The sequence below is a fragment of the Pseudophryne corroboree genome, chromosome 6 (assembly GCF_028390025.1).
Source record: "Pseudophryne corroboree isolate aPseCor3 chromosome 6, aPseCor3.hap2, whole genome shotgun sequence".
In the NCBI taxonomy this organism is placed as follows: domain Eukaryota; kingdom Metazoa; phylum Chordata; class Amphibia; order Anura; family Myobatrachidae; genus Pseudophryne; species Pseudophryne corroboree.
Window position 1 is genome coordinate 522,126,411 of NC_086449.1, and position 22,569 is coordinate 522,148,979.

The 22,569-nt window shown below is 45.8% G+C and overlaps 1 long non-coding RNA gene across 1 annotated transcript in view; it reads left to right on the forward strand.

Annotated features, from left to right (window-relative positions):
• The first annotated feature begins 5,961 nt into the window (after positions 1–5,961).
• The window catches only part of LOC134935407 (uncharacterized), a 119,134-nt gene continuing 102,526 nt past the window's right edge, over positions 5,962–22,569 (forward strand). The window contains exon 1 of the long non-coding RNA XR_010180116.1: positions 5,962–6,027. This is a non-coding gene — a long non-coding RNA (uncharacterized LOC134935407). The remainder of the gene's footprint in view (positions 6,028–22,569) is intronic.

Genomic DNA, 22,569 nt, shown 5'->3' on the forward strand with positions numbered 1-22,569 from the left:
TTGGAGGCCCTTGCACAAACTGGCTTTATTCTACCTAAGTTGCCCTCCCACAAGTGTGTACTCCGAAAGAGTGTTTAGTGCCGCCGCTCACCTTGTCAGCAATCGGCGTACGAGGTTACATCCAGAAAATGTGGAGAAGATGATGTTCATTAAAATGAATTATAATCAATTCCTCCGCGGAGACATTGACCAGCAGCAATTGCCTCCACAAAGTACACAGGGAGCTGAGATGGTGGATTCCAGTGGGGACGAATTGATAATCTGTGAGGAGGGGGATGTACACGGTGATATATCGGAGGGTGAAGATGAGGTGGACATCTTGCCTCTGTAGAGCCAGTTTGTGCAAGGAGAGATTAATTGCTTCTTTTTTGGGGGGGGTCCAAACCAACCCGTCATATCAGTCACAGTCGTGTGGCAGACCCTGTCACTGAAATGATGGGTTGGTTAAAGTGTGCATGTCCTGTTTTGTTTATACAACATAAGGGTGGGTGGGAGGGCCCAAGGACAATTCCATCTTGCACCTCTTTTTTCTTTTCTTTTTCTTTGCATCATGTGCTGATTGGGGAGGGTTTTTTGGAAGGGACATCCTGCGTGACACTGCAGTGCCACTCCTAGATGGGCCCGGTGTTTGTGTCGGCCACTAGGGTCGCTAATCTTACTCACACAGTCAGCTACCTCATTGCGCCTCTTTTTTTCTTTGCGTCATGTGCTGTTTGGGGAGGGTTTTTTGGAAGGGACATCCTGCGTGACACTGCAGTGCCACTCCTAGATGGGCCCGGTGTTTGTGTCGGCCACTAGGGTCGCTAATCTTACTCACACAGTCAGCTACCTCATTGCGCCTCTTTTTTTCTTTGCGTCATGTGCTGTTTGGGGAGGGTTTTTTGGAAGGGACATCCTGCGTGACACTGCAGTGCCACTCCTAGATGTGCCCGGTGTTTGTGTCGGCCACTAGGGTCGCTAATCTTACTCACACAGCTACCTCATTGCGCCTCTTTTTTTCTTTGCGTCATGTGCTGTTTGGGGAGGGTTTTTTGGAAGGGCCATCCTGCGTGACACTGCAGTGCCACTCCTAGATGGGCCCGGTGTTTGTGTCGGCCACTAGGGTCGCTAATCTTACTCACACAGCTACCTCATTGCGCCTCTTTTTTTCTTTGCGTCATGTGCTGTTTGGGGAGGGTTTTTTGGAAGGGACATCCTGCGTGACACTGCAGTGCCACTCCTAGATGGGCCCGGTGTTTGTGTCGGCCACTAGGGTCGCTAATCTTACTCACACAGTCAGCTACCTCATTGCGCCTCTTTTTTTCTTTGCGTCATGTGCTGTTTGGGGAGGGTTTTTTGGAAGGGCCATCCTGCGTGACACTGCAGTGCCACTCCTAGATGGGCCCGGTGTTTGTGTCGGCCACTAGGGTCGCTAATCTTACTCACACAGCTACCTCATTGCGCCTCTTTTTTTCTTTGCGTCATGTGCTGTTTGGGGAGGGTTTTTTGGAAGGGCCATCCTGCGTGACACTGCAGTGCCACTCCTAGATGGGCCCGGTGTTTGTGTCGGCCACTAGGGTCGCTAATCTTACTCACACAGCTACCTCATTGCGCCTCTTTTTTTCTTTGCGTCATGTGCTGTTTGGGGAGGGTTTTTTGGAAGGGACATCCTGCGTGACACTGCAGTGCCACTCCTAGATGGGCCCGGTGTTTGTGTCGGCCACTAGGGTCGCTTATCTTACTCACACAGCGACCTCGGTGCAAATTTTAGGACTAAAAATAATATTGTGAGGTGTGAGGTATTCAGAATAGACTGAAAATGAGTGTAAATTATGGTTTTTGAGGTTAATAATACTTTGGGATCAAAATGACCCCCAAATTCTATGATTTAAGCTGTTTTTTAGTGTTTTTGGAAAAAAACACCCGAATCCAAAACACACCCGAATCCGACAAAAAAAATTCGGTGAGGTTTTGCCAAAACGCGTTCGAACCCAAAACACGGCCGCGGAACCGAACCCAAAACCAAAACACAAAACCCGAAAAATTTCAGGCGCTCATCTCTAGTGTACAGTACTAGTATGATTTTCTGATATTACACACTTAAAAAATGTTTTCAACAACAGTGAAAATTGCCTTTATTTAGGGCAATATAGTAAGCACTGTAAATTGCAGGTGTGGGCAATACTAAATATACTACAATAATCCACGAGATTAACTATAGATCAATCAGTACAATATAAATAGAAAGTGTCTGTGTAATTGGGCAGCTTTAACCTGCAGAAGACATATGTGCCTGAGTTTGTACAGACATCCATAAATATTGATTAGTCCTACTGACTACATTCGCAGAAAGTTGCTGCAGGGCAAGAACTGTATCATAAAGCGGAACTCTTGTGAGCAGTAATCAGAGGTTTTCACTTATCACCAGACTGCTATCAGTTATTGAGGATTTTTCTCAATATTGTCTCTTATTGTTAGATAAATAAAAGGAAATGTCCATACATATAAGTAATGATGTATATAAAACAACAGTATTTCTATTGTGACCATCTATTTGAGTTATGCTAGTATAGCCTAAATCTATATTTTGTTTGCACTATAAATAAATAACATTCAGTTATTAAGGCCAGGTACACATCACAACAATGTGTTTCCTGGCCGACAGCATGACCGACATAACGATATTACAGTCGGCCATACACACTGAACGATATATTGCGCATGATGGGGGGTACACATTAGACGATAATTTCAGGGACGTGCGGTGAGCTAAATGGCTCAGGAGGCACTGGCTCGCACCAGAGCCAGATTTACAGACAATGTATGAGCCAAAGGGTACATCTGGGCATTATACACAGGTGCAGGAGTATAAACTCCTAGAAATTTGCTGAGTTTTGATCAGAGATGTGCGGAAAATCACCTGCCATAGACTTTTTACTCCACAGTTTTGGCTATAAAAATGATTAGAATAATGCAAAGAAGATATTTCAAACATATTCTTTGTATTTTTCATATACTTTATACAGTCAAAACTCTGGCTCGAACAATAGTATGTCATGAAAGGCTCTGCCTCACCTGCCCCACCCCACCGCACGTCACTGGACGATATAGATAATATATTGTTCCAATCCACATCGGAACAATATATAGGGGGACATTTACTAAGCAGTGAGAAGAGCGGAGAAGTGGCCCCATCAACCAATCAGCAGCTCTGTATCATATTATAGTATGCAAATTATAGATGTTACTTCAGTGCTGATTGGTTGCCATGGGCAACTTCTCCACTGGCTCACATTAGTAAATGTCCCCCATAGTCCAATGCCTAACAGTTAAAGTCATCTGTAAATATATTGTAATAAGAGTATTGGGCCTGCTGTATGCGGAGTGTATGTTTTATGTGAAATAATGTAGACTTCTCTCACCAACCCCCACCCACCAAGAATAATTAAATCAGAAACTTTACTAAAATGTAACAGTTTAAATCTAATGTTTGTAAATAGCTGCAGACACCAATTGGATGGGATTGGTGCTCACTGCTCAATGTCCTCCCGCTTTTGTCAGGCTTCCAAAGAAAGTAAAGCTGCCTTGATATCCATGCAGACATAATCCCGGCCTGTCCAACAGAAGTAGTGACTCCTCTCAGCATTGTGCAAAAGAGATCACCAACTGGCCTGCACCTTTAGAATTTTAAAACCTACTGTTATCCTCATTACCAGAGTTGCCCACGGACAACCACCAGTCCTCAGCTCACCTGTATGCATAATGCATCTGTGGCTTCAGCATGTTTGCTAAAGAAGAATGTGACTCAGTGGGATAACTGCTGCTTGTGTATGGATGTAATAGCCAGGAGGTATATAATATTAAACAAACAAAAGCCAGGAAAATGCAATAGCTGCAGACGGTAAAGACCTACCCGACAACATGTAAATTGTACAGTAGATATACATTCAAATAGTACATATATAACACAATAAAAAAGCAATGTTACATTCAGTTTGTACAGAAGGGGAGTCCAGCAGGTTAAACCCCTACTTTCAAGATTCTGGGGAAGATAAAGGGTAAGATGCATCAAACTGTAAAATGGAACCAACCCTCAAAAAAATGCAGTTTCAGAGGTTTGGCCACTTACTGCATATACCAAGTCCTGGAATGTGATAGATTCCTGGGCTTGGATGTGGTGTGCAGTCACAGTATGTTATATCAAGAAAATAACATTATGGAAACTATTACCTATATTATCATTTGATTATACTTCTACACAGGTGCTGTCAAAGAGGCAGCAAGACACCCAGGGGGCAATCCTCTGACACTTGGGCACAGTGCTATATTGTATGGCCCAAATGGAGAAAATAATGGAATCATTCAGAGATATATTTGTGTGTGTGTTAAAATAATATTTTAAGTTACAAATCTGGTTTTTAGTTATAAATTGAAAATTGAATTTCAAGAACTGAAGTGATTTTTCACATTGTTTCTAAATGACAAAGGAACACACACTGTAAATATTATCATTTAGTGTGAGACAATGCACTTCAGTACGGATGGGTCTTGGACTCTAGGTCGACAACAAAAAGGTCGACACACCTTAGGTCGACGCCAATTGGTCGACACACCTTAGGTCGACGTGGACAAAAGGTCGACAGGAACAAGGTCGACATGAGTTTTTTATGTTTTTTGGTGTCGTTTTCTTCGTAGAGTGACCGGGAACCCCAATTAGTGCACCGTGTCCCCTCGCATGGCGAGCGAATGGTGCCTTCGCTCCGCTCCGCTTTGCTTGGCACAGATTACCGTTCCAATCGTAGTCCACGTGGATCGTTAAGTATGAAAAGGTTCCAAAAAAGAAAAAAATTGTGAAAAACTCATGTCGACCTTTTTCCATGTCGACCTTGTTCCTGTCGACCTTTTGTCCATGTCGACCTAAGGTGTGTCGACCAATTGGTGTCGACCTAAGGTATGTCGACCTTTTTATTGTCGACCTGGAGTCCGGATACCGGACGGATTGTGTACAAAATGTCCACAGTCCTAATGTCAACATTCATTAGCAAAAGAAACAGGCAGCACTCTCCGGTCTCGTTAAACGAACATCAATGTATTGAGCAAAAATAAAGCATAGTGAAACCACTGACGTTTCAAGACTGTGGCAGGTCTTTTTATCAACGTTATGCAGCATAAGCACCTTGATAAAAAAAAAGAGAAAAAAAACAGCCGCAGTCTTGAAACGTCAGTGGTTTCACTATGCTTTATATCTGCACAATGGGGGTAATTCAGACCTGATCGCTAGGATGCGTTTTCTCACAGGCTGCGATCAGGTCTGAACTGTGCTCGCGTATGCACCGCAATGCGCAGGCACAACAGCCCACAGCAATGGGGATCGATGCATAGCGACGGGATGGTGCAAATAAAATCGATCGCAGGGGCGATTGCAAGGTGACTGACAGGAAGAGGGTGTTTGTGGGTGGCAACTGGCCATTTTCAGGGAGTGTCTTGAAAAACGCAGTTGTGTCCAAGCGTTGAAAGGGAGGGTGTGTGACGTCAATTCCGGTCCTGGACAGGCTGAAGTGATCGCAGCGGCTGAGTAAGTCCAGGGCTGCGCAGAGACTGCGTGAAATCAGTTTGTGCAGCTCTGCTACACATGCGTTCGCACACTTGTACAGCTAAAATAGACTCCCCCTGTGGGCGGCGACTATCTGATTGCAGGACAGCAAAAATCGCTGCCCAGCAATCAGGTCTGAATTACCCTCTATATACTTTAATGATTGTTTAACAAGACCGAAGAGTGCCACCTATTTTTTTTGCATATGGGAGAAGGAAAGTTTGGAGAATACATTGGATTTAAACTGTCATATATATCAAATGGACTAAATATCATTTTATTGTCAATATTTGTTGATTTTGATGACCTTTGAATGCATCATCATTGACTGAGTGCCACATTTGTTTTATTAATATTTATTTATCTATCAACCATTTCTTATATTGTGCAGTAAATTCCATTGTGCTCTACAACTGGAAACAACAGTGAGAAAACAAAACTGGACAGACATGGAGGTAGTTTGTTTGTTATTGTCATTGTTTGAGGATTGGGTGGTCCTCTTCTTCACAAGTGGCTGATAAGTGACCTTTGCACCTTGGGACTCTTATATGTTTACTTTCTATTGTAACCATAGAGTCACTCAGGGAGTCGATGTACCTCATTATCGCGTTGATGCGCTATACTGTATGTGTATGCAGTTGCCGAGGACTTTGCGATGGCACTGGTGGGCATCTATATTCTGTTTAGGGGACAGCTTCAGTTGCAAAGATTAGCAATTCCATAGCCTGAAAAAATCGCATCTGCATGGTCATATGTTCTCAAACATGAATTAGGCCCAATAAATATGAAACAGTATGAAATTATTACACAGGCCTAATTCACTATGGATCGCTATTGAAGCTGAAATAGCAATTTTCTTAAACCTGCTACTGCTAAAAAGTGCATGTGAAGAGCCGCCCAGAAAGGATAAAAGACGGCCACCAATGTGTTCGCAAATCTGCTTATGCGTTAGCAGAATCGCAATGCATACGCAATAAACGTGCACAATCGACAGTTTCGAATGACTCTAGGCCTACTCAAAATAATGAGAATGCAGTCACACCGGGCGCCATGTGTTTCATCGCACCATTCATAGATGACATCAGATACATGCCCCACAAACGGCCATGACACACCTGCATTTCCCCAACCACAAAGGGTCATTTCCTCTCTATCAAATTGTGGTATCTTACTATCTTTACACTGGCTGCATACAGCGAACGATCAAATTTTGACCTTCATGCGCAGTGTGCCAGTAATTGCTTAGTGCGTGCGTTTTCACATTAACAAATGATAGTGAATCAGGCCCTCAGTGTATTGTGTAGGAATCCATCTGACCAATCACTGTAAAGAAATGTGAGGGCATTGCAATCAGAAGGTTCGTAAATGCCTAATTTAGAGATCAATGTAGTTATACATGGCATACTCTTTATTTAACGTTGCCTGTAATTTGCATCCAACTCTAAATGAGCCTGCTATGTATATAAGATGTAAACGTCCTTCAATTAAAAAATCCTTTGATTATTACACTGTGATCATTAATTTTTATTTTATATAAAAAGTCCGCTAAGAGATCCTGTGTACAGCTTTGACCTTTTCAACTCTACTTTCTCCAGGCAGATAAAACATAGGATGCTGGGGAAATAAAAAATAAATAATAAATGCTTCAGGAAAATATATACGAATAATAAATCTTTTCTGTGCTCAGGTCAAGTCCCTTAATGAGTGAACAAGAAGATATTCTAGAATGCGGACCCTATATTCCCGTAACTCAAACACAAGGCCACCAATTCCTATGCAGAGTGTCAGGAACAGCTGTAGGCCTTAGGTTACATTACCATTATTATCACACAGGACTGTTACAGTTTTGTCAGTCCACAATAGGAGTTGTTGCACTTGAGCATGCACTTTGAATCAACAGTCAGACAAGAGCATAATTGTGTGGCCATGCCAGTAGAGGACAGGTGGTTACTGATGTGTAAACAAAATGCTGACTGTGCCACTGCACGTAATGGGAGCTTGGGAAGTTCCAGACAAGCCCGAGGAATAAATATGATTTAATAAAATGTAAAAATAATTGATTAAGCTGAATGCTATTTTACTGATTTTCAATTAATACATGTATTACTTCAGACTCGACACACAGAAACAGGTATGGCGTATGGCATTGCCAGGCACTGTAGTAATATTTTGTAGAAGGATCTCACAAATACACTATGCAGAGAGGACCCCAGTCTACACTGCTGAGCATGTGTAGGGATCAGAGCATTTGCAATGAAGCCATTTAGTCATTTGTATCCACAAAGTTGTATTGTGGTCACCTGCATGCTCACTGGATCGTATGTTGATCACTTAAGATTCACTCTATGGGGGTCATTCCGAGTTGATCATAGCTGTGCTAAATTTAGCACAGCTACGATCCTGAACTAGTCCGCCCCGCATGTCAAGCCCCGCCCCCCGCCCCCGCCGTTTCACCCCCTCCCGACCATCGACTGCCTCTGCCTGTCAATCAGGCAGAGGCAATCGTAGTGTAGCTGCGGGCGGCCATGCGCCGGCACACTGCGGCGCTGGTGCATGCGCAGATCTGACCCGATCGCTACGAAAAACTGCAGCATAGTACGGAAGGATCCCTATATTTTATGCTGATCACTACATACAAAGCGCTCTGTATTGCATATTAATACACAAAAATCTGATCTCTATTGTGGGTTGGTAATTAGCATAGGCAATGCATTTGACATTTGACACAGTTGGCGGCTTTGTATTTGTAGCACTTTGTAGTTCATATTAACGTGCTTAATTCCAAGCAGTGCATACACCACATTGTGAAGTTTATAGCTTTTGTTTTGTGGGTTTGGTTAACTAACATAGAGGTGTCTGCCAGGGTTGAGTGATTTATTTGGGATTACCCTTTGCAGAATATTGCTGACAATCTGGTTTAGGTTACAGCTGCATGGCATGAGTGTGCATCACTATAAATCCTAATACTGTCCACGGACACATGAATAGTTAAGTGTCATATATTAAACACAAGAAAATATCCGTCCTTGACACATTCGGGAAGTTAAATCTATATGAGCCTTATCCCAATTTAGTTTGACTTTTAAAGTTACTTAAATAAGGCAAGCACCATTTAAGAGCAGATGTTGAAACTATGAATATCGCAGTATGTGCAAACCATGGCACTCAGACATAAATTTGTTCTTATTCAACTTTGAACGCCTGCAATTCAATTGAAATGAAGGAATTTTACTTTTCCAAAGACCCAAAAACAAACATTATGGACATTTTTACACAAGAACTTTATAGAGATTGTAGACTAACACAAACTTACGATTCAGTACTACACTACCTGATTTACTTGTGTATACATAATATATAATATATTTTTATATAACATATAAAATGCTGTATAATAATGTACTTAATATTCGAAGAAAGAACCCAACCAGGTTCTGCCTCCCTCCTCTTACTCACTCAGCTGATATCTCAAGACCAAATGGGCCTTTGCTGTATACGCAGAGTAATTGCCATTGGCAGCTCTCCTGTATGTTACACCTCTGCCAGGATCTAACAGGTTTCAGAGCTCAGATTTGGATCCTGGAGCAAATGTGCTACTACAAATATACTATATAAGCTGGTTGGTATGTTTATGGAGGTGCATTCCTGATTACCTGAGTTCATATACCCCATAACTTATTGTGCAAGAAAACAAGACTAATAGGCCCTACACACTGGCCGACAATCCTCAAAGACATGAAAGATCTCGTTCATTATTGAACGAGATAACGTTCATATCTTTGAGTGTGGAGTCACCAGCGATTAATGATGCGCGGCCCCGTGCTAGTTCATCGCTGGTGCCCCGTCGGCTGTGCATTCAGGCCAATATGGACGATCTTGTCCATATTTGCCTGCACTGCTATGGAGCCGGGTGACGGGGGGAGTGAAGAAACTTCACTCCCCCCGTCACTGCCCCCCGCCGCCGGGTTGCCTGTCGGCCGTATCCGCCGTCGGGCAGCTCGGCGGCGGATCGTTAAATGTGTAGGGCCCTTAAGAATTTTGTTGTGATGGACTCTACCCTCTTTTGGGCACAGTCACTCATTGTTGAACCTACTAGGAGTGAAGATTAAAATGCAACAGATAAACCAAACTGGGAAATGTGCAAAATTAAATTCTGAAAGGTAAGCAAAAGATATGCAAAGCTTTTCAAGACTTTTAGGTAACTACACGTGGGGACACTGGTGTTTGCAGGGGCTCGCTGGCAACTCTCAGCCTGGAGGGCAGACACAAGCAAGTGGCCCGGCTTTACTACCAGTGAAGGAAATGCAAAAATGGACGTGGGGATGTTGTTTGATTAATGTGATTAATGTGGGTGTGGTTTAAATAACTAATGAATAATATACTAACAATTACCACCAGTTTTCTTTTATTTATTTAAAATCGTAGTCCAAATCCCCCCCCCCCCCACGATTAAAAATCAGAATACAGAACTGACACCCTAACATCTCCCTCATTAAAACTAAGATCCAAGATCTAATCCTCTCCTGCTTCAGTAAACATTATGGGCCTCATTCAGCTTCAGTTGCAGTTTTGCTATTTTAGCAAAACTGCAACTGGCTGTGATCGCAGCCTGACCGTGAAGGCAGACGCAGGGCGGACATGTTTCCACTTGCAGCGGCCGCGTGTGACATAACGTGGCCTCCCCGAAAACGGCGCTGACCCGCCCCCTGCAATGCCAAGTCAATGCCCACCTGATGGCCGCTGCTGTCAATCATGTTACGCAAGCCCACGCATGCGCATTGCGCACTACAGCAAAGGTCGGGAGAAAGTGAAAACAACGCATCTCCGACCCGTGCTGGATTCCTCACACACCCTGTTAAAAATACCCGATAACGATAACCCAAAGTAGAATCTACAAATGGAAATACAAAAACAGAGTGACAAAACAGGGAGTGCTGCTAGGCCACATTCCTTTTTGGGTCCCAAAATCAGACTCCCATACAGTATGTTGGAAGGTACAACACACTATATTATATTTACATATCTGTAACAAATAAAAAGACTATAAAATATTCTGACTTGCCACAAACATTCAATGAAATAAAGACCCACACAGTGTTATATATAGAAACATGGTACATCTAGTCTGCCCTAAACACATGCACACGCACACACTTACACACCAGGGTTAATTTTTTGTTGGCAGCCAGTTAACCTACCAGTATATTTTTGGATTGTGGGATGAAACCGGAGTACCCGGAGGAAATCCATGCAAGTACGGGGAGAATATACAAACTCCGCACAGTTAGGGCCATGGTGGGAATCAAACCCATGACCTCAGTGCTGTGATAAGCTTTCATGATCTACTACAGTAGTACACTTGCGTGTGCCGCAGCTGCGCTGCCAGAAAAGGGGCCGTGGCGAAGGAAAGAGGGATGTGGCATAACAAAAAGGGGGCTTGGCATCACTGCACAGGGTGTGGGGACTTGCCAAAAATCACAAATTGACCCCCACAATAAAAAAAAAAAAATACACTTTGGCCCCCACAGAGAAAAGATAAAACACACACACACACACACACACACACACGCACGCACGCACACACACGCACACGCACACACACATTGTCCCACACAGGAAAAACACAAACATATTGTCCCCCAAAGGGGAAAAAAAAAGGCATCATCAAAAGATCCTATCATTAGCTAAAACTCACAATCTTTCTGGTAACAACAGTGCTTTTAACCAGTATGACTATTGGTGCATGCAAAGTCTTTATTGAGCATCAGTAGTGTATCAAAACCAAAATATACTGTATTTTTCCAGAGAAAAATCTCTATATCATCAAGTAGTGTGATTTATAGTGTGATAGGGGTATCCAATTAGCCAGAGGCTATCCTATTAGCAATGATGTCGGCGCTTATGCCTTGATGCTGGTGCTTATCAGGGAATCCCCTATAACTAAGTATTTTTTCCAAGATAAATGCATAGGTACGTGGCTATTATTGGATAACCCGATAATGACTATTAGACAAAAAACATGAAAAAAGCCTTTTTTTCGTGATAAAAATTGTTGCGGCTAATAGGATACCCCCATAGTGCGATATGCCCCGCTAACTATTTACTTTGAGTTTTGATACTTTACATTTAAGCACCGACACAGTGATATAGACATTTTATTCTGATTACAAAAAAATGCATCACTGTGGATCATATATACATGAATTTAATAAAAGCCAGATGATTTGAAACAGCTATATCAGTACTCAAATGTAAAGTGTCTGGCCTCAAAGTAGCTAAGGTAGAGGGGCATATCACTATATCACATTATCAAGCATACGTTCGGTGATCTAGAGATTATTTTCTAATAAAATGTATTTTTACTTTTCCCCTCTACCTCAGCACTGTCAAATTTTTATTTATTACATCTCAGCAGCAGAGATAGTTCAGTGAAAACTGCACCCAGGTTTTCTTTATTATTTATATATATATATTTTTATTAATGCAGCAGTCCCCCCTGTGCAGCATTACACCCACATGTGTAGCAGTCAGGGCCAGAGGAAGGGCCACATGGGCCTGAGGCTAAAAATGTTTTACGGGCCTATACTCAGAAGGGTAGAAAACTGTCACCATGGCTGTGTGTCTGTGGTCAGTGACGTATATATGTGTACGCCACTACACTTTCAGACCAACTTTCTCACAAAATACATAAAAATAGAAAATTGCTGAATTTTGTGAGAAATCTAGAAATAGAATTGTAATACCCATGATTTATGAGTGGCTAGCTAGGTGGCTTGTTATCATCATACTGTCATGATGATAGGCCTGTTTTTATAGGGAGGCCTGGAGCTGGAACTACATCCGCCCCATTGTTAATCTAGCCCTAGTAGCAGTCCCCCCTGTGCAGCATTTCCGCCCCATGTTCAGCAGTACCTCTGTGCAGCATTACCCCCCCATGTGCAGCAGTCCCACGGTGCACCATTACCCCCCTCATGTGCAGCCATCATCCCTGTGCTCCATCCGCCCCGTTATTAATCTGGCCCTAGTCGCAGTCCCCCCTGTGCAGCATTTCCCCCCATGTACAGCAGTCCGTCTGTGCAGCATTATGCACCCATGTGCAGCAGTCCACCTGTGTAGCATTACCCCCCATGTGCAGCATTCCCCCATGTGCAGCATTGCCCCCCATGTGCAGCATTCCCTTCACATGTGCAGCAGTCCCCCAATGCAGCATTACCCCTTCATGTGCAGCAGTGCCCCCTGTGCAGCATTACCCCCCTCATGTGCAGCATTACCATACCATGTGCGGCAGTCCCCCCTGTGCAGCATTACCCCCTCATGTGCAGCAGTCCCTCTGTGCAGTATTATCCCCCCATGTGCAGCATTACTCCCCTCATGTGCAGCAGCCTGTGAAGCATGACACCCCCATGTGTAGCATTCCTCCCATGGGCAGCAGTCCCCCATGTGCAGCATTCCCCCCGACTCATGTGCAGCAGTTCCCCCTGTGCGGCATTATCCCCCCTCATGTGCACCAGTCCCTCTGTGTAACATTACACCTCCCCCCCCATTAAGTGCAGCAGTCCTCCTGTGCAGTATTAGCAGTCCCTCTGTGTAGCAGTACCCCTCCATGGCTGCACCCACTCTGTGGAATGCCCTACCACGAACAATAAGACTCTCCACTAGTCTCCGAATCTTCAAGTGTTCCCTGAAAACTCACCTATTCAGACAAGCTTATCAAATTCCAGAACCGCTCACATTACCTTCATAAACTTTCCAATCCAATTATATCCCCACTGTACAGTCCATACATATCCACAGCATATTTATTTTCTTTCTTCACTCTCCCTTCCATCTGACCCTGGTTCATCACTGCTGTGATGCGACATCATGCAGCCCACCAAGAACCTTTGCAATCTGGTGGACAACTATGTAATAGATAGAACCTCTTCTTGTGTATCAATGCCTGTTTCCCCATAGATTGTAAGCTTGTGAGCAGGGCCTTCCTACCTCTGACTGTTATTACCCAGTTTTGTTATATCATTTCGTCCAGTTGTAAAGCGCAACAGAATTTGCTGCACCATATAAGAAACTGTTAATAAATAAATAATAAATGTGCAGCATTCCCCCTCTCATGTGCAGCATTCCCCACCATGTACAGCCTCTCACCCCCCCCCCCCATGTGCAGTAGACATGCCCAAGAGAACACACTTACCTAACAAGTATCACTAAGCAAGTGAGGGCTTGCCACTTGCTTTCCTACTTGGCTGACTGCTTCACTCTGGCCTTCCTGCTGGGATACACGCTGGCTGCTAGCTATATATTCAGATCTCTTCAAGACAAACACCGCCGATCCCGCACCCTTTTTTCACTCTTGCTTTCTGGTAATGGAAACCTGGCTCCCTATTGGTCGATGGCGGTCATCTCATTGTAGCATGCTATGGGGGCAGCCATTTTTTGTTAGCTACTGCTGCTCAGCAGTATGGGAGCAAGTACATATTCTGCCTACCTCTGCAGCCAGGTGGCCCATAAATACTACAACTGTACTGGCCCAGGGGGCATATAGCACCCTGCCCCCCTGCCCATGGGTTTGTGCTTGGGCTGTGAATGGACTGCGTAGGGTATGTGCCCTGGGGTGGCCGCTAGAGCTAAGATTTGAGGGGTGGCAGGTAGGGCTAAGGCACCGGAAGTGGCGGCTAGGGCTAAGACCCGGGGGTTGGGGCTAGTGCTACCCCCCTATTGCCTAACCCTAACTGTCAAGATGGTAACCACAGCCCATCCATATGTGCCCTTTGAAGAATAACTCCCTCAATTCCCCCAGTGGCAATTGATCTCCAGTAGGAGCCCACCCTCTACTAGGGAATTTTGCTTGGGGCCTCAATTAAATACCTTTTAGGCAACTTAAAAGGTAGTAGTGAGCTTGCCAAAATAGCACATTTCTGAAGCATGCATCACATAACCCCCCAAGTGTATGAGCAAGCATTGCCAGGGGACCTGCCAGACTGCTGGACTATAGGTAAGTCATTTCTTGGGACGAGTTTTACCTATGATTTTCCATCCAAAAACTGGACAGGTTTTATCCTTTAATGTTTAGATGCTTAGATTTGTGCACTATGGGGGTAATTCAGACCTGATCGCTGCTGTGCGTTTTCGCACAGCGGTCGATCAGGTCCAAACTGCGCATGCATATGCACCGCAATGCACAGGCGCGTCGCACAGGTACAAAGCCTCAGCGATGGGTTTGTGTGATGGATACGTTCGCACAGGCGATCGCAAGAAGATTGACAGGAAGAAGGCATTTGTGGGTGTCAAATGACCGTTTTTAGGGAGTGTCTGGAAAAACGCAGGCGTGTCCATGCATTTGCAGGGAGGGTTCCTGACGTCAATTCCGGTCCCAGGTTGATGTGATCGCAGCAGCTGAGTAAGTCCTGGGCTGCGCAGAGACTGCACAAAATCAGTTTGTACATCTCTGCTACACATGCGTTTGCCCACTTGCACAGCTAAAATACACTCTCCCAGTAGGCGGTGATTATCTGATCGCAGCAGTGCAAAAAACGCCTGCTAGCGATTAGGTCTGAATTACCCCCTAAGTCACCAATAAAATGCATTGGTGTACAGTATCTTGGAGAGCAGCATACAAGTAATATATTGTTTGCCCATCTGAGCACATGGTTAAGTAAAAATCTAAAATGTAGTTTCAAGATTCATGCCAGCTGGAATAGACAAGTGTAACCAGTGTCCTAATATAACCTTGAAAGAATTCACCACTATTTATGTCTGTGATTATAATATGGTATAAGTCACAGCCGTTCACAGGTCAGTCTGGGTTAAAGCAGTTTATTAGATGCACTAAAATTATAGTGAGAAATGATTGAAGTACTATTATAAGTGTTTGTAAAGTAGCCAATTACATTTGAGTTGAATTCACTGAACTCGCAAACATTTTAGTCAATATAAAAGTTTTGACAACTAATGCTGGTTTGCATGATTCAGACAGTCAAAACAATTGTTGTGATGTGAAAAACATGAATGAATGGAGGCAAAGAAAAGCACTGGCTCAAGAGTTGAAGCTTTGCGGGATACTCATTTCAGGTTTCAAAGGATTTTTCTATTGAACTAGTTTTATTTTTCCAATCTAACTGCTTTTCCAGAATACCATATTTTAATAAGCTGTGTATACAGAATGCATATAGCCCTGTGAACAAGTGAATGAACCAAGGGGGTGATTCAGAGGCGATCGTTGCAACGGCAGCCATCGCACTCTGAAGGCTTTTGTGGAGTGCGTCCACGCACCCAGTAAGCCCCAGTGAGATGCTAAAAGCATCTCACTGGTGCGATCGCCTCTGCCTGATTGACAGGCAGAGGCGGTGGCGGGCCGTTGGTGGGTGCGGTCCGGACAACGCAGGCATCTTAGGAACATTACAGGGGTGGGCCACTGCAGTTGCGTGACATCACACGCAGTCGCTGCAACCCAGAACGCTGCGGATAGCCGCCTGCCAGTGCAACTAGACTGCACAGGCAGGGAGCTACTTGGCGGATGTGAAAGCATCGCCGACGTGGGATGCTTTTGCACCTGTGTGGGGGTAGGGCATGACATGCGGGGCGGACTAGCCCTGTGCAGGGCGTCTCCCTGCATGTCAGGGAAACTGATTGTAGATGTGCTAAATTTAGCACATCTACGATCAGGTCTGAATCACCCACTATATTTATAATGGCAGCCAAACAAACTGTGTACTTACCTCCTGAATGCTTATATATGCTTATATATTCAACTTTCTGTGACATTTCAAAAACATATTGTATTTAAGACCACAACCCTCTGAAAATTGAGTAAAATAAATTGTAAGCAGCTAAAAAGCATCAGGAAAATATGGCTGACTGACTAAATACAAACTATTAGAGAACCCTTATCAAAAACTATATGAACAACATATCAAAATGAATCAAACACTTAAATTATTTTGGGCCAACATGGCAGTGCAATGGTTAGCTTGCTTTCTCACAGCACCAAGGTCCTGGATTAATTTCCCACTAAGACCAAGATCCTAACTGTGGGGAGTTAATATGTTCCCCTGTGCTTCTGTTGCTTTCCTCCAGATACTACAGTTTCCTCCCACAACCTAAAAACATACTGGTAGGTTAATTGGCTTCCAACAAAAACTAACCTCAGCGTATGAGTGTGTGTATATGTGGTAGCAGGGTCAGGGAATATAGATTGTAAACTCCTCTGGGGCAGGGATTTATTTAAATGACTGAAATATTCTCTGTAAAGGGCTGCAAAAACGAGTTTTATGGTAAGAACTTACCTTTGTTAAAACTCTTTCTGCGAGGTACACTGGGCTCCACAAGGAATGGACAATGGGGTGTAGAGTAGGATCTAGATCCGAGGCACCAACAGGCTCAAAGCTTTGACTGTTCCCAGAATGCATAGCACCGCCTCCTATATCACCCCGCCTCCCTGCATAGGATCTCAGTTTTTAGTTAACCAGTCCAATGCAGTAGCAGGAAAAGAGACGACAACGGTTAGTATCCACAACACCGCATTCTCACGACAGGAGACGCGTCAGCGGCTAATGCCATACCAACCCAAAGAAGCTAAGTGCGTCAGGGTGAGCGCCTTGTGGAGCCCAGTATACCTCGCAGAAAGAGTTTTAACAAAGGTAAGTTCTTACCATAAAACTCGTTTTCTGCTGCGGGGTACACTGGGCTCCACAAGGAATGGACAATGGGGATGTCCTAAAGCAGTTCCTTATGGGAGGGGATGCACTGTAGCGGGCACAAGAACCCGGCGTCCAAAGGAAGCATCCTGGGAAGCGGCAGTATCGAAGGCATAGAACCTTATGAACGTGTTCACAGAGGACCACGTAGCCGCCTTGCACAATTGTTCAAGGGTCGCACCACATTGGGCCGCCCAAGCAGGTCCAACAGACTGAGTAGAATGGGCCTTAATGTGATCAGGAGCAGAGAGACCAACCTTCACATAAGCATGTGCAATCACCATTCCAATCCACCTGGCCAGAGTTTGATTGTGAGCAGGCCAGCCCTGTTTGTGAAACCTAAACACAACAAAAAGAGAATCAGATTTCCTAATAGGAGCAGTTCTCTTCACTTAGATACGGCGAGCCCGTACCACAGCCAAAGACCGCTCTTTGGGAGACAGATTAGGAGAAACCAGTGCCGGAACTACAATCTCTTGGAACGAAGAAACCACCTTAGGTAGATAGCCGGGACGAGTCCTAGGAACCGCCCGGTCACGGTGAAATATCAGATATGGGGAACTACAGGACAAGGCACCCAAAAACGACACTCTTCTAGCTGAAGCAATAGCCAGCAGAAACACCACCTTAAGGGAACGCCACTAAAGGTCAGCTGAACCAAGAGGTTCAAACGGAGACTGTTGTAACGCCTCCAAAACCACGACAAGTCCCAAGGAGCCACAGGTGGGACATAGGGAGGTTTGATACGCAACACGCCCTGAGTAAAGGTATGCACATCAGGTAAGGTCGCAATTTTTCTCTGAAACCACACCGACAAGGCAGATATTTGAACCTTGAGGGAGGCCAGACGCAGGCCTAAGTCCAGGCCCTGCTGAAGAAAAGCCAACAACTTGGCTATACTAAACGACGATAGGCCTTGCAGGTCTGAGAACCAGTGCCGTCTGGGCCACGCTGGAGCTATGAGAAGCAGAATTCCTTTTTCTTGCTTGAACTTCCGAATTACCCTGGGCAGGAGTGACACCGGAGGGAACACATACGGCAGCCGAAACCTCCACGGTACCGCCAGCGCATCCATGAATGCTGCTTGAGGATCCCTTGTCCTTGCTCCGAAGACCGGAACCTTGTGATTGTGTCGAGACGCCATCAGATCTACGTCTGGAAGGCCCCACCTTTCCACTAGGAGTTTAAACACTTCTGGATGGAGGCCCCACTCGCCGGCATGCACGTCCTGACGACTGAGAAAGTCCGCTTCCCAATTCAGGACTCCCGGAATGAATATTGCTGATATAGCCGGTAGATGGCGTTCTGCCCACTGTAGAATCCGTGAGACTTCCTTCATTGCTAGGCGGCTTCGAGTGCCGCCTTGATGATTTATGTAAGCCACTGTGGTGGCGTTGTCCGACTGTACTTGAACAGGTTGGTTCTGAATTAAATGCTGGTCTAGGTTCAAGGCATTGAAGACCGCCCGCAACTCCAGAATATTGATCGAGAGGAGGGACTCCACCTTGGTCCACCACCCCTGAAGGGAGTGTTGCTCCAGCACCGCGCCCCAACCTCTTAGACTGGCATCTGTCGTCAACAGGACCCAGTCGGATATCCAGAACGGACGGCCCCTGCACAGTTGTTGGTCCCGGAGCCACCAGAGCAGCGACAGATGGGCCTCCGGAGTCAATGAGATCATTTGAGACCTGATCCGGTGAGGCAGGCCGTCCCATTTGGCTAGAATCAGCCTCTGGAGAGGGCGAGAGTGAAATTGAGCGTACTCCACCATGTCGAATGCTGACACCATGAGGCCCAGCACCTGCATCGCCAAATGTATCGACACTTGCGGACGAGATAGGAAGCAACGAATCCTGTCCTGAAGCTTCAGGACTTTCTCCTGAGACAGGAACAACCGCTGGTTGTGAGTGTCCAATAGTGCTCCCAGATGCACCATGCTCTGAGCAGGGATTAGGGATGACTTCTTCCAGTTGATGAGCCACCCGTGGGCTTACAGAAACCGGACCGTCACATCTAGATGACGCAGGAGAAGTTCTGGGGAATTTGCCAGGATTAACAAGTCGTCCAAATACGGCAGTATCCTGACCCCTTGACGGCGGAGTGCCACCGTCATCACCGCCATGACTTTTGTAAAAACTTGCGGAGCCATTGTTAAACCAAAAGGTAACGCCCAAAACTGGTAATGGCAGTTGCCAATCGCAAATCTCAGGTATTGCTGATGAGACACTGCTATAGGAATATACAGGTAAGCATCCTGTATATCCAGGGAGACCATGAAGTCCCCAGGTTCCAAGGCCAGAACTATAGAGCGAAGGGTTTCCATCCGGAATTTGGAAACCTTCACAAACCTGTTCAATGCCTTGAGGTTGAGAATGGGCCGGGAGGACCCATTCGGTTTCGGGACTAGAAACAGCGGAGAATAGTACCTCCGGCCCCTCTGCGCAAGAGGCACCTGTACTACGATTCCTGTATCCAGGAGGGTCTGTACCACCGAATGTAGAGTGTTTTTTCTTTGTCTTGTCCAACGGGACATCTGTCTGGCAAAATCGATGATGGGGTCGGTTTTTGAAGGCTATGGAGTAACCTCGAGTGACGACTTCCCGTATCCAGGCATCTGAAGTGGTCTTCAACCATTCCTGGGTATACCCTAGAAGCCGGCCCCCCACCCTGGGATCCCCCAGAGGGAGGCCCGCCCCGTCATGCGGCAGGCTTATCTGACTTGGAAGCTGGCTGACGGGCCGCCCAGGCTCTTTTGGGCTTAGGCTTACCAGGTTTGGAAGTGCGGGCCTGCTTGTTGTGCGCCGGACCTTTTGCTTTACCTGAAGGACGAAAGGGGCGAAAGGAAGTACCTTTAGACTTCGACACAGAAGGAGCAGTACTTGGCAGACAGGCAGTTTTGGCAGTAGCCAAGTCAGCAACAATCTTATTTAAATCCTCCCCAAACAGAATATCTCCCTTAAAAGGGAGTACCTCCATGGTTTTTCTAGAGTCCAAATCCACAGACCAGGATCTCAGCCACAATATCCGGCGAGCCAGGACTGACGTAGTAGAGGCCTTGGCTGCCAGGATACCGGCATCAGATGCCGCCTCTTTAATATAACGAGAAGCTGTGACAATATAAGACAAGCATTGTCTAGCATGGTCAGAGGAGATTTCAGCATCTAACTCCAAGGCCCATGCTTCAATGGCCTCTGCAGACCAAGTAGCTGCAATAGTGGGCCTTTGTGCAGCACCCGTGAGGGTGTAAATTGCTTTCAGACAACCCTCCACACGTTTATCCGTACGCTATTTTAGAGACGTGACGGTGGTGACCGGTAGAGCTGAGGAAACCACCATCCTAGCCACATGTGAGTCCACTGGAGGAGGCGTTTCCCAATTCTTAGACAGCTCCGGCGCGAGGGGATAGCGAGCCAGCATCTTCTTTTGAGGCACAAACTTCGTACCCGGGTTTTCCCAGGGTTCCTGACGTATATCAATTAGGTGGTCAGAGTAAGGTAAAACTTGTTTAATCACCTTCTGACGCTTGAACCTATCTGGTTTCTTAGGAGGAACGGATGGCTCGGGATCATCCGTAATCTGTAAAATTAACTTAATAGCCTCAAAAAGATCAGGAACATCCACATGTGAACCACCCTCCCCATCAGCCGTATCTGAGTCAGAACCTGTGGGGTCAGTGTAAGTGCCGTCTACATCCGACGAGGTGTCAGTGACAGCAGTGGATTGTGAGGAGACAAGCACTCGCTTAGAGGACCCTTTGGATGTAGGCGAGCGACGGTCAGACTTTTTAGTAGTCAGGGACTGGTTCAACTTCTTTATTTGAGCAGATAAATTGTCCGCCCACGGCGGGTTAGCTGCAGGGACCACAAACGGTTGCACCGGCATTGGGGGTCCCATAGGGGGTGTTAGTTTATGAACTAGCGTATGAAGAAGCGTGGAAAAAGCGGCCCACGGCGGGTCATTATATGCCCCCCGTTGCCACTGTCCCACTGGGGGGCAAGGAGCCCACAGAACCAGAGCCCAAAGCTGCTATATTCTCCTCATAGATATCTGCGGCTTCAGCAACACCGGCAGTGTGTTCAGCCCCAGAACTGTTACCCTCAGAAGCAGACATGATATAACTTGCAGTATCAGGTAACACAGTACAATTTGTCAGCAGCACAATACCTCTAGCCCAAACCCCTGCGCAGCGTAGTCAGCACCAGCAGAGATAAAGGAGAGATATGGTGACTAAATCACAGAGAAAAATACGTAATACAGTATATCTTTGTAAAAATCCTATATTAGATAAAACCTGACGCACCAAGCCCCCTCAGGTTATAGAATATAGGGATAGCAGGTTGAGTGAAAGACACGAAATGGACACCACTCAGCTATCAAATGCACACACAAATAGTCACAGTCTGTACAATGCAGAGATTATTACTAACAATAATACTGCACTGGACTAGCTTACACAGCTATATAACAATAGATATAACAGTACACAGTAAGAACTGGATGTATATAACAGGGGAATTGTACTAGGAAACCCTGACTAAGTGCACTCTTTCTTAACTAACACTGACTAAAAAAAGGCAGGTAGAATACTTAAGTATCTTGTAAAGTCACAGCACTGACAACGAGGCAGCTTTACATAGGAGGATTTGCCCAAGCATTCCCAGGAACAGTGAGCTGAGGGATAATGGCGCCGCAGACACTGCCAGAGAGTGATGGAGAGACAGCTCCAGGGTGGGAACATTTGCAGAAAATGGCGCCCTGGGGCTGGGGAGGGGCTTCAGGTCCAAGCTCTATCCCCCTGCTGGCAAAACTACCGGGTACTGCGGGCTCTAATAAAACGGTTTATAGAGAAAACCTGACCTGTCCCTGCCCTGGTGATCTAGTGGGATCGCCTGTACTGCCACAGTGTCCACCGCCAGCGCGCGCGGCCCGCCTCCCACTGACCGCGCCGGTTCGCGATAAAGACCGGATCCCGCAAGCGGGACCCACTTACCACCTCCCGAAGCGTGGCCACGCGATCCCGGAGAGCCCCCGTCGTCTGTGCCTGACAAGAAGAAAACCGGAGCCTCCTGCTGTAGTTACCCGGCAACAAGGGCTCGGGAGTGTACAGCGCCGCTGGGGAGAGCCGGAGCTGCAGCCGTGAATGTCCACTGACATGTAACACTGCTGCTGCCCTTAAAGTCTTCACTTTTTTCCTCAGAAAAAAAGCTCTTCTTAGGGCTGCCTGGAGCAGCCCCTCTGCTAAGTGCCTGCTATTGCAGCACCAACTACAAAACTGAGATCCTGTGCAGGGAGGCGGGGTGATATAGG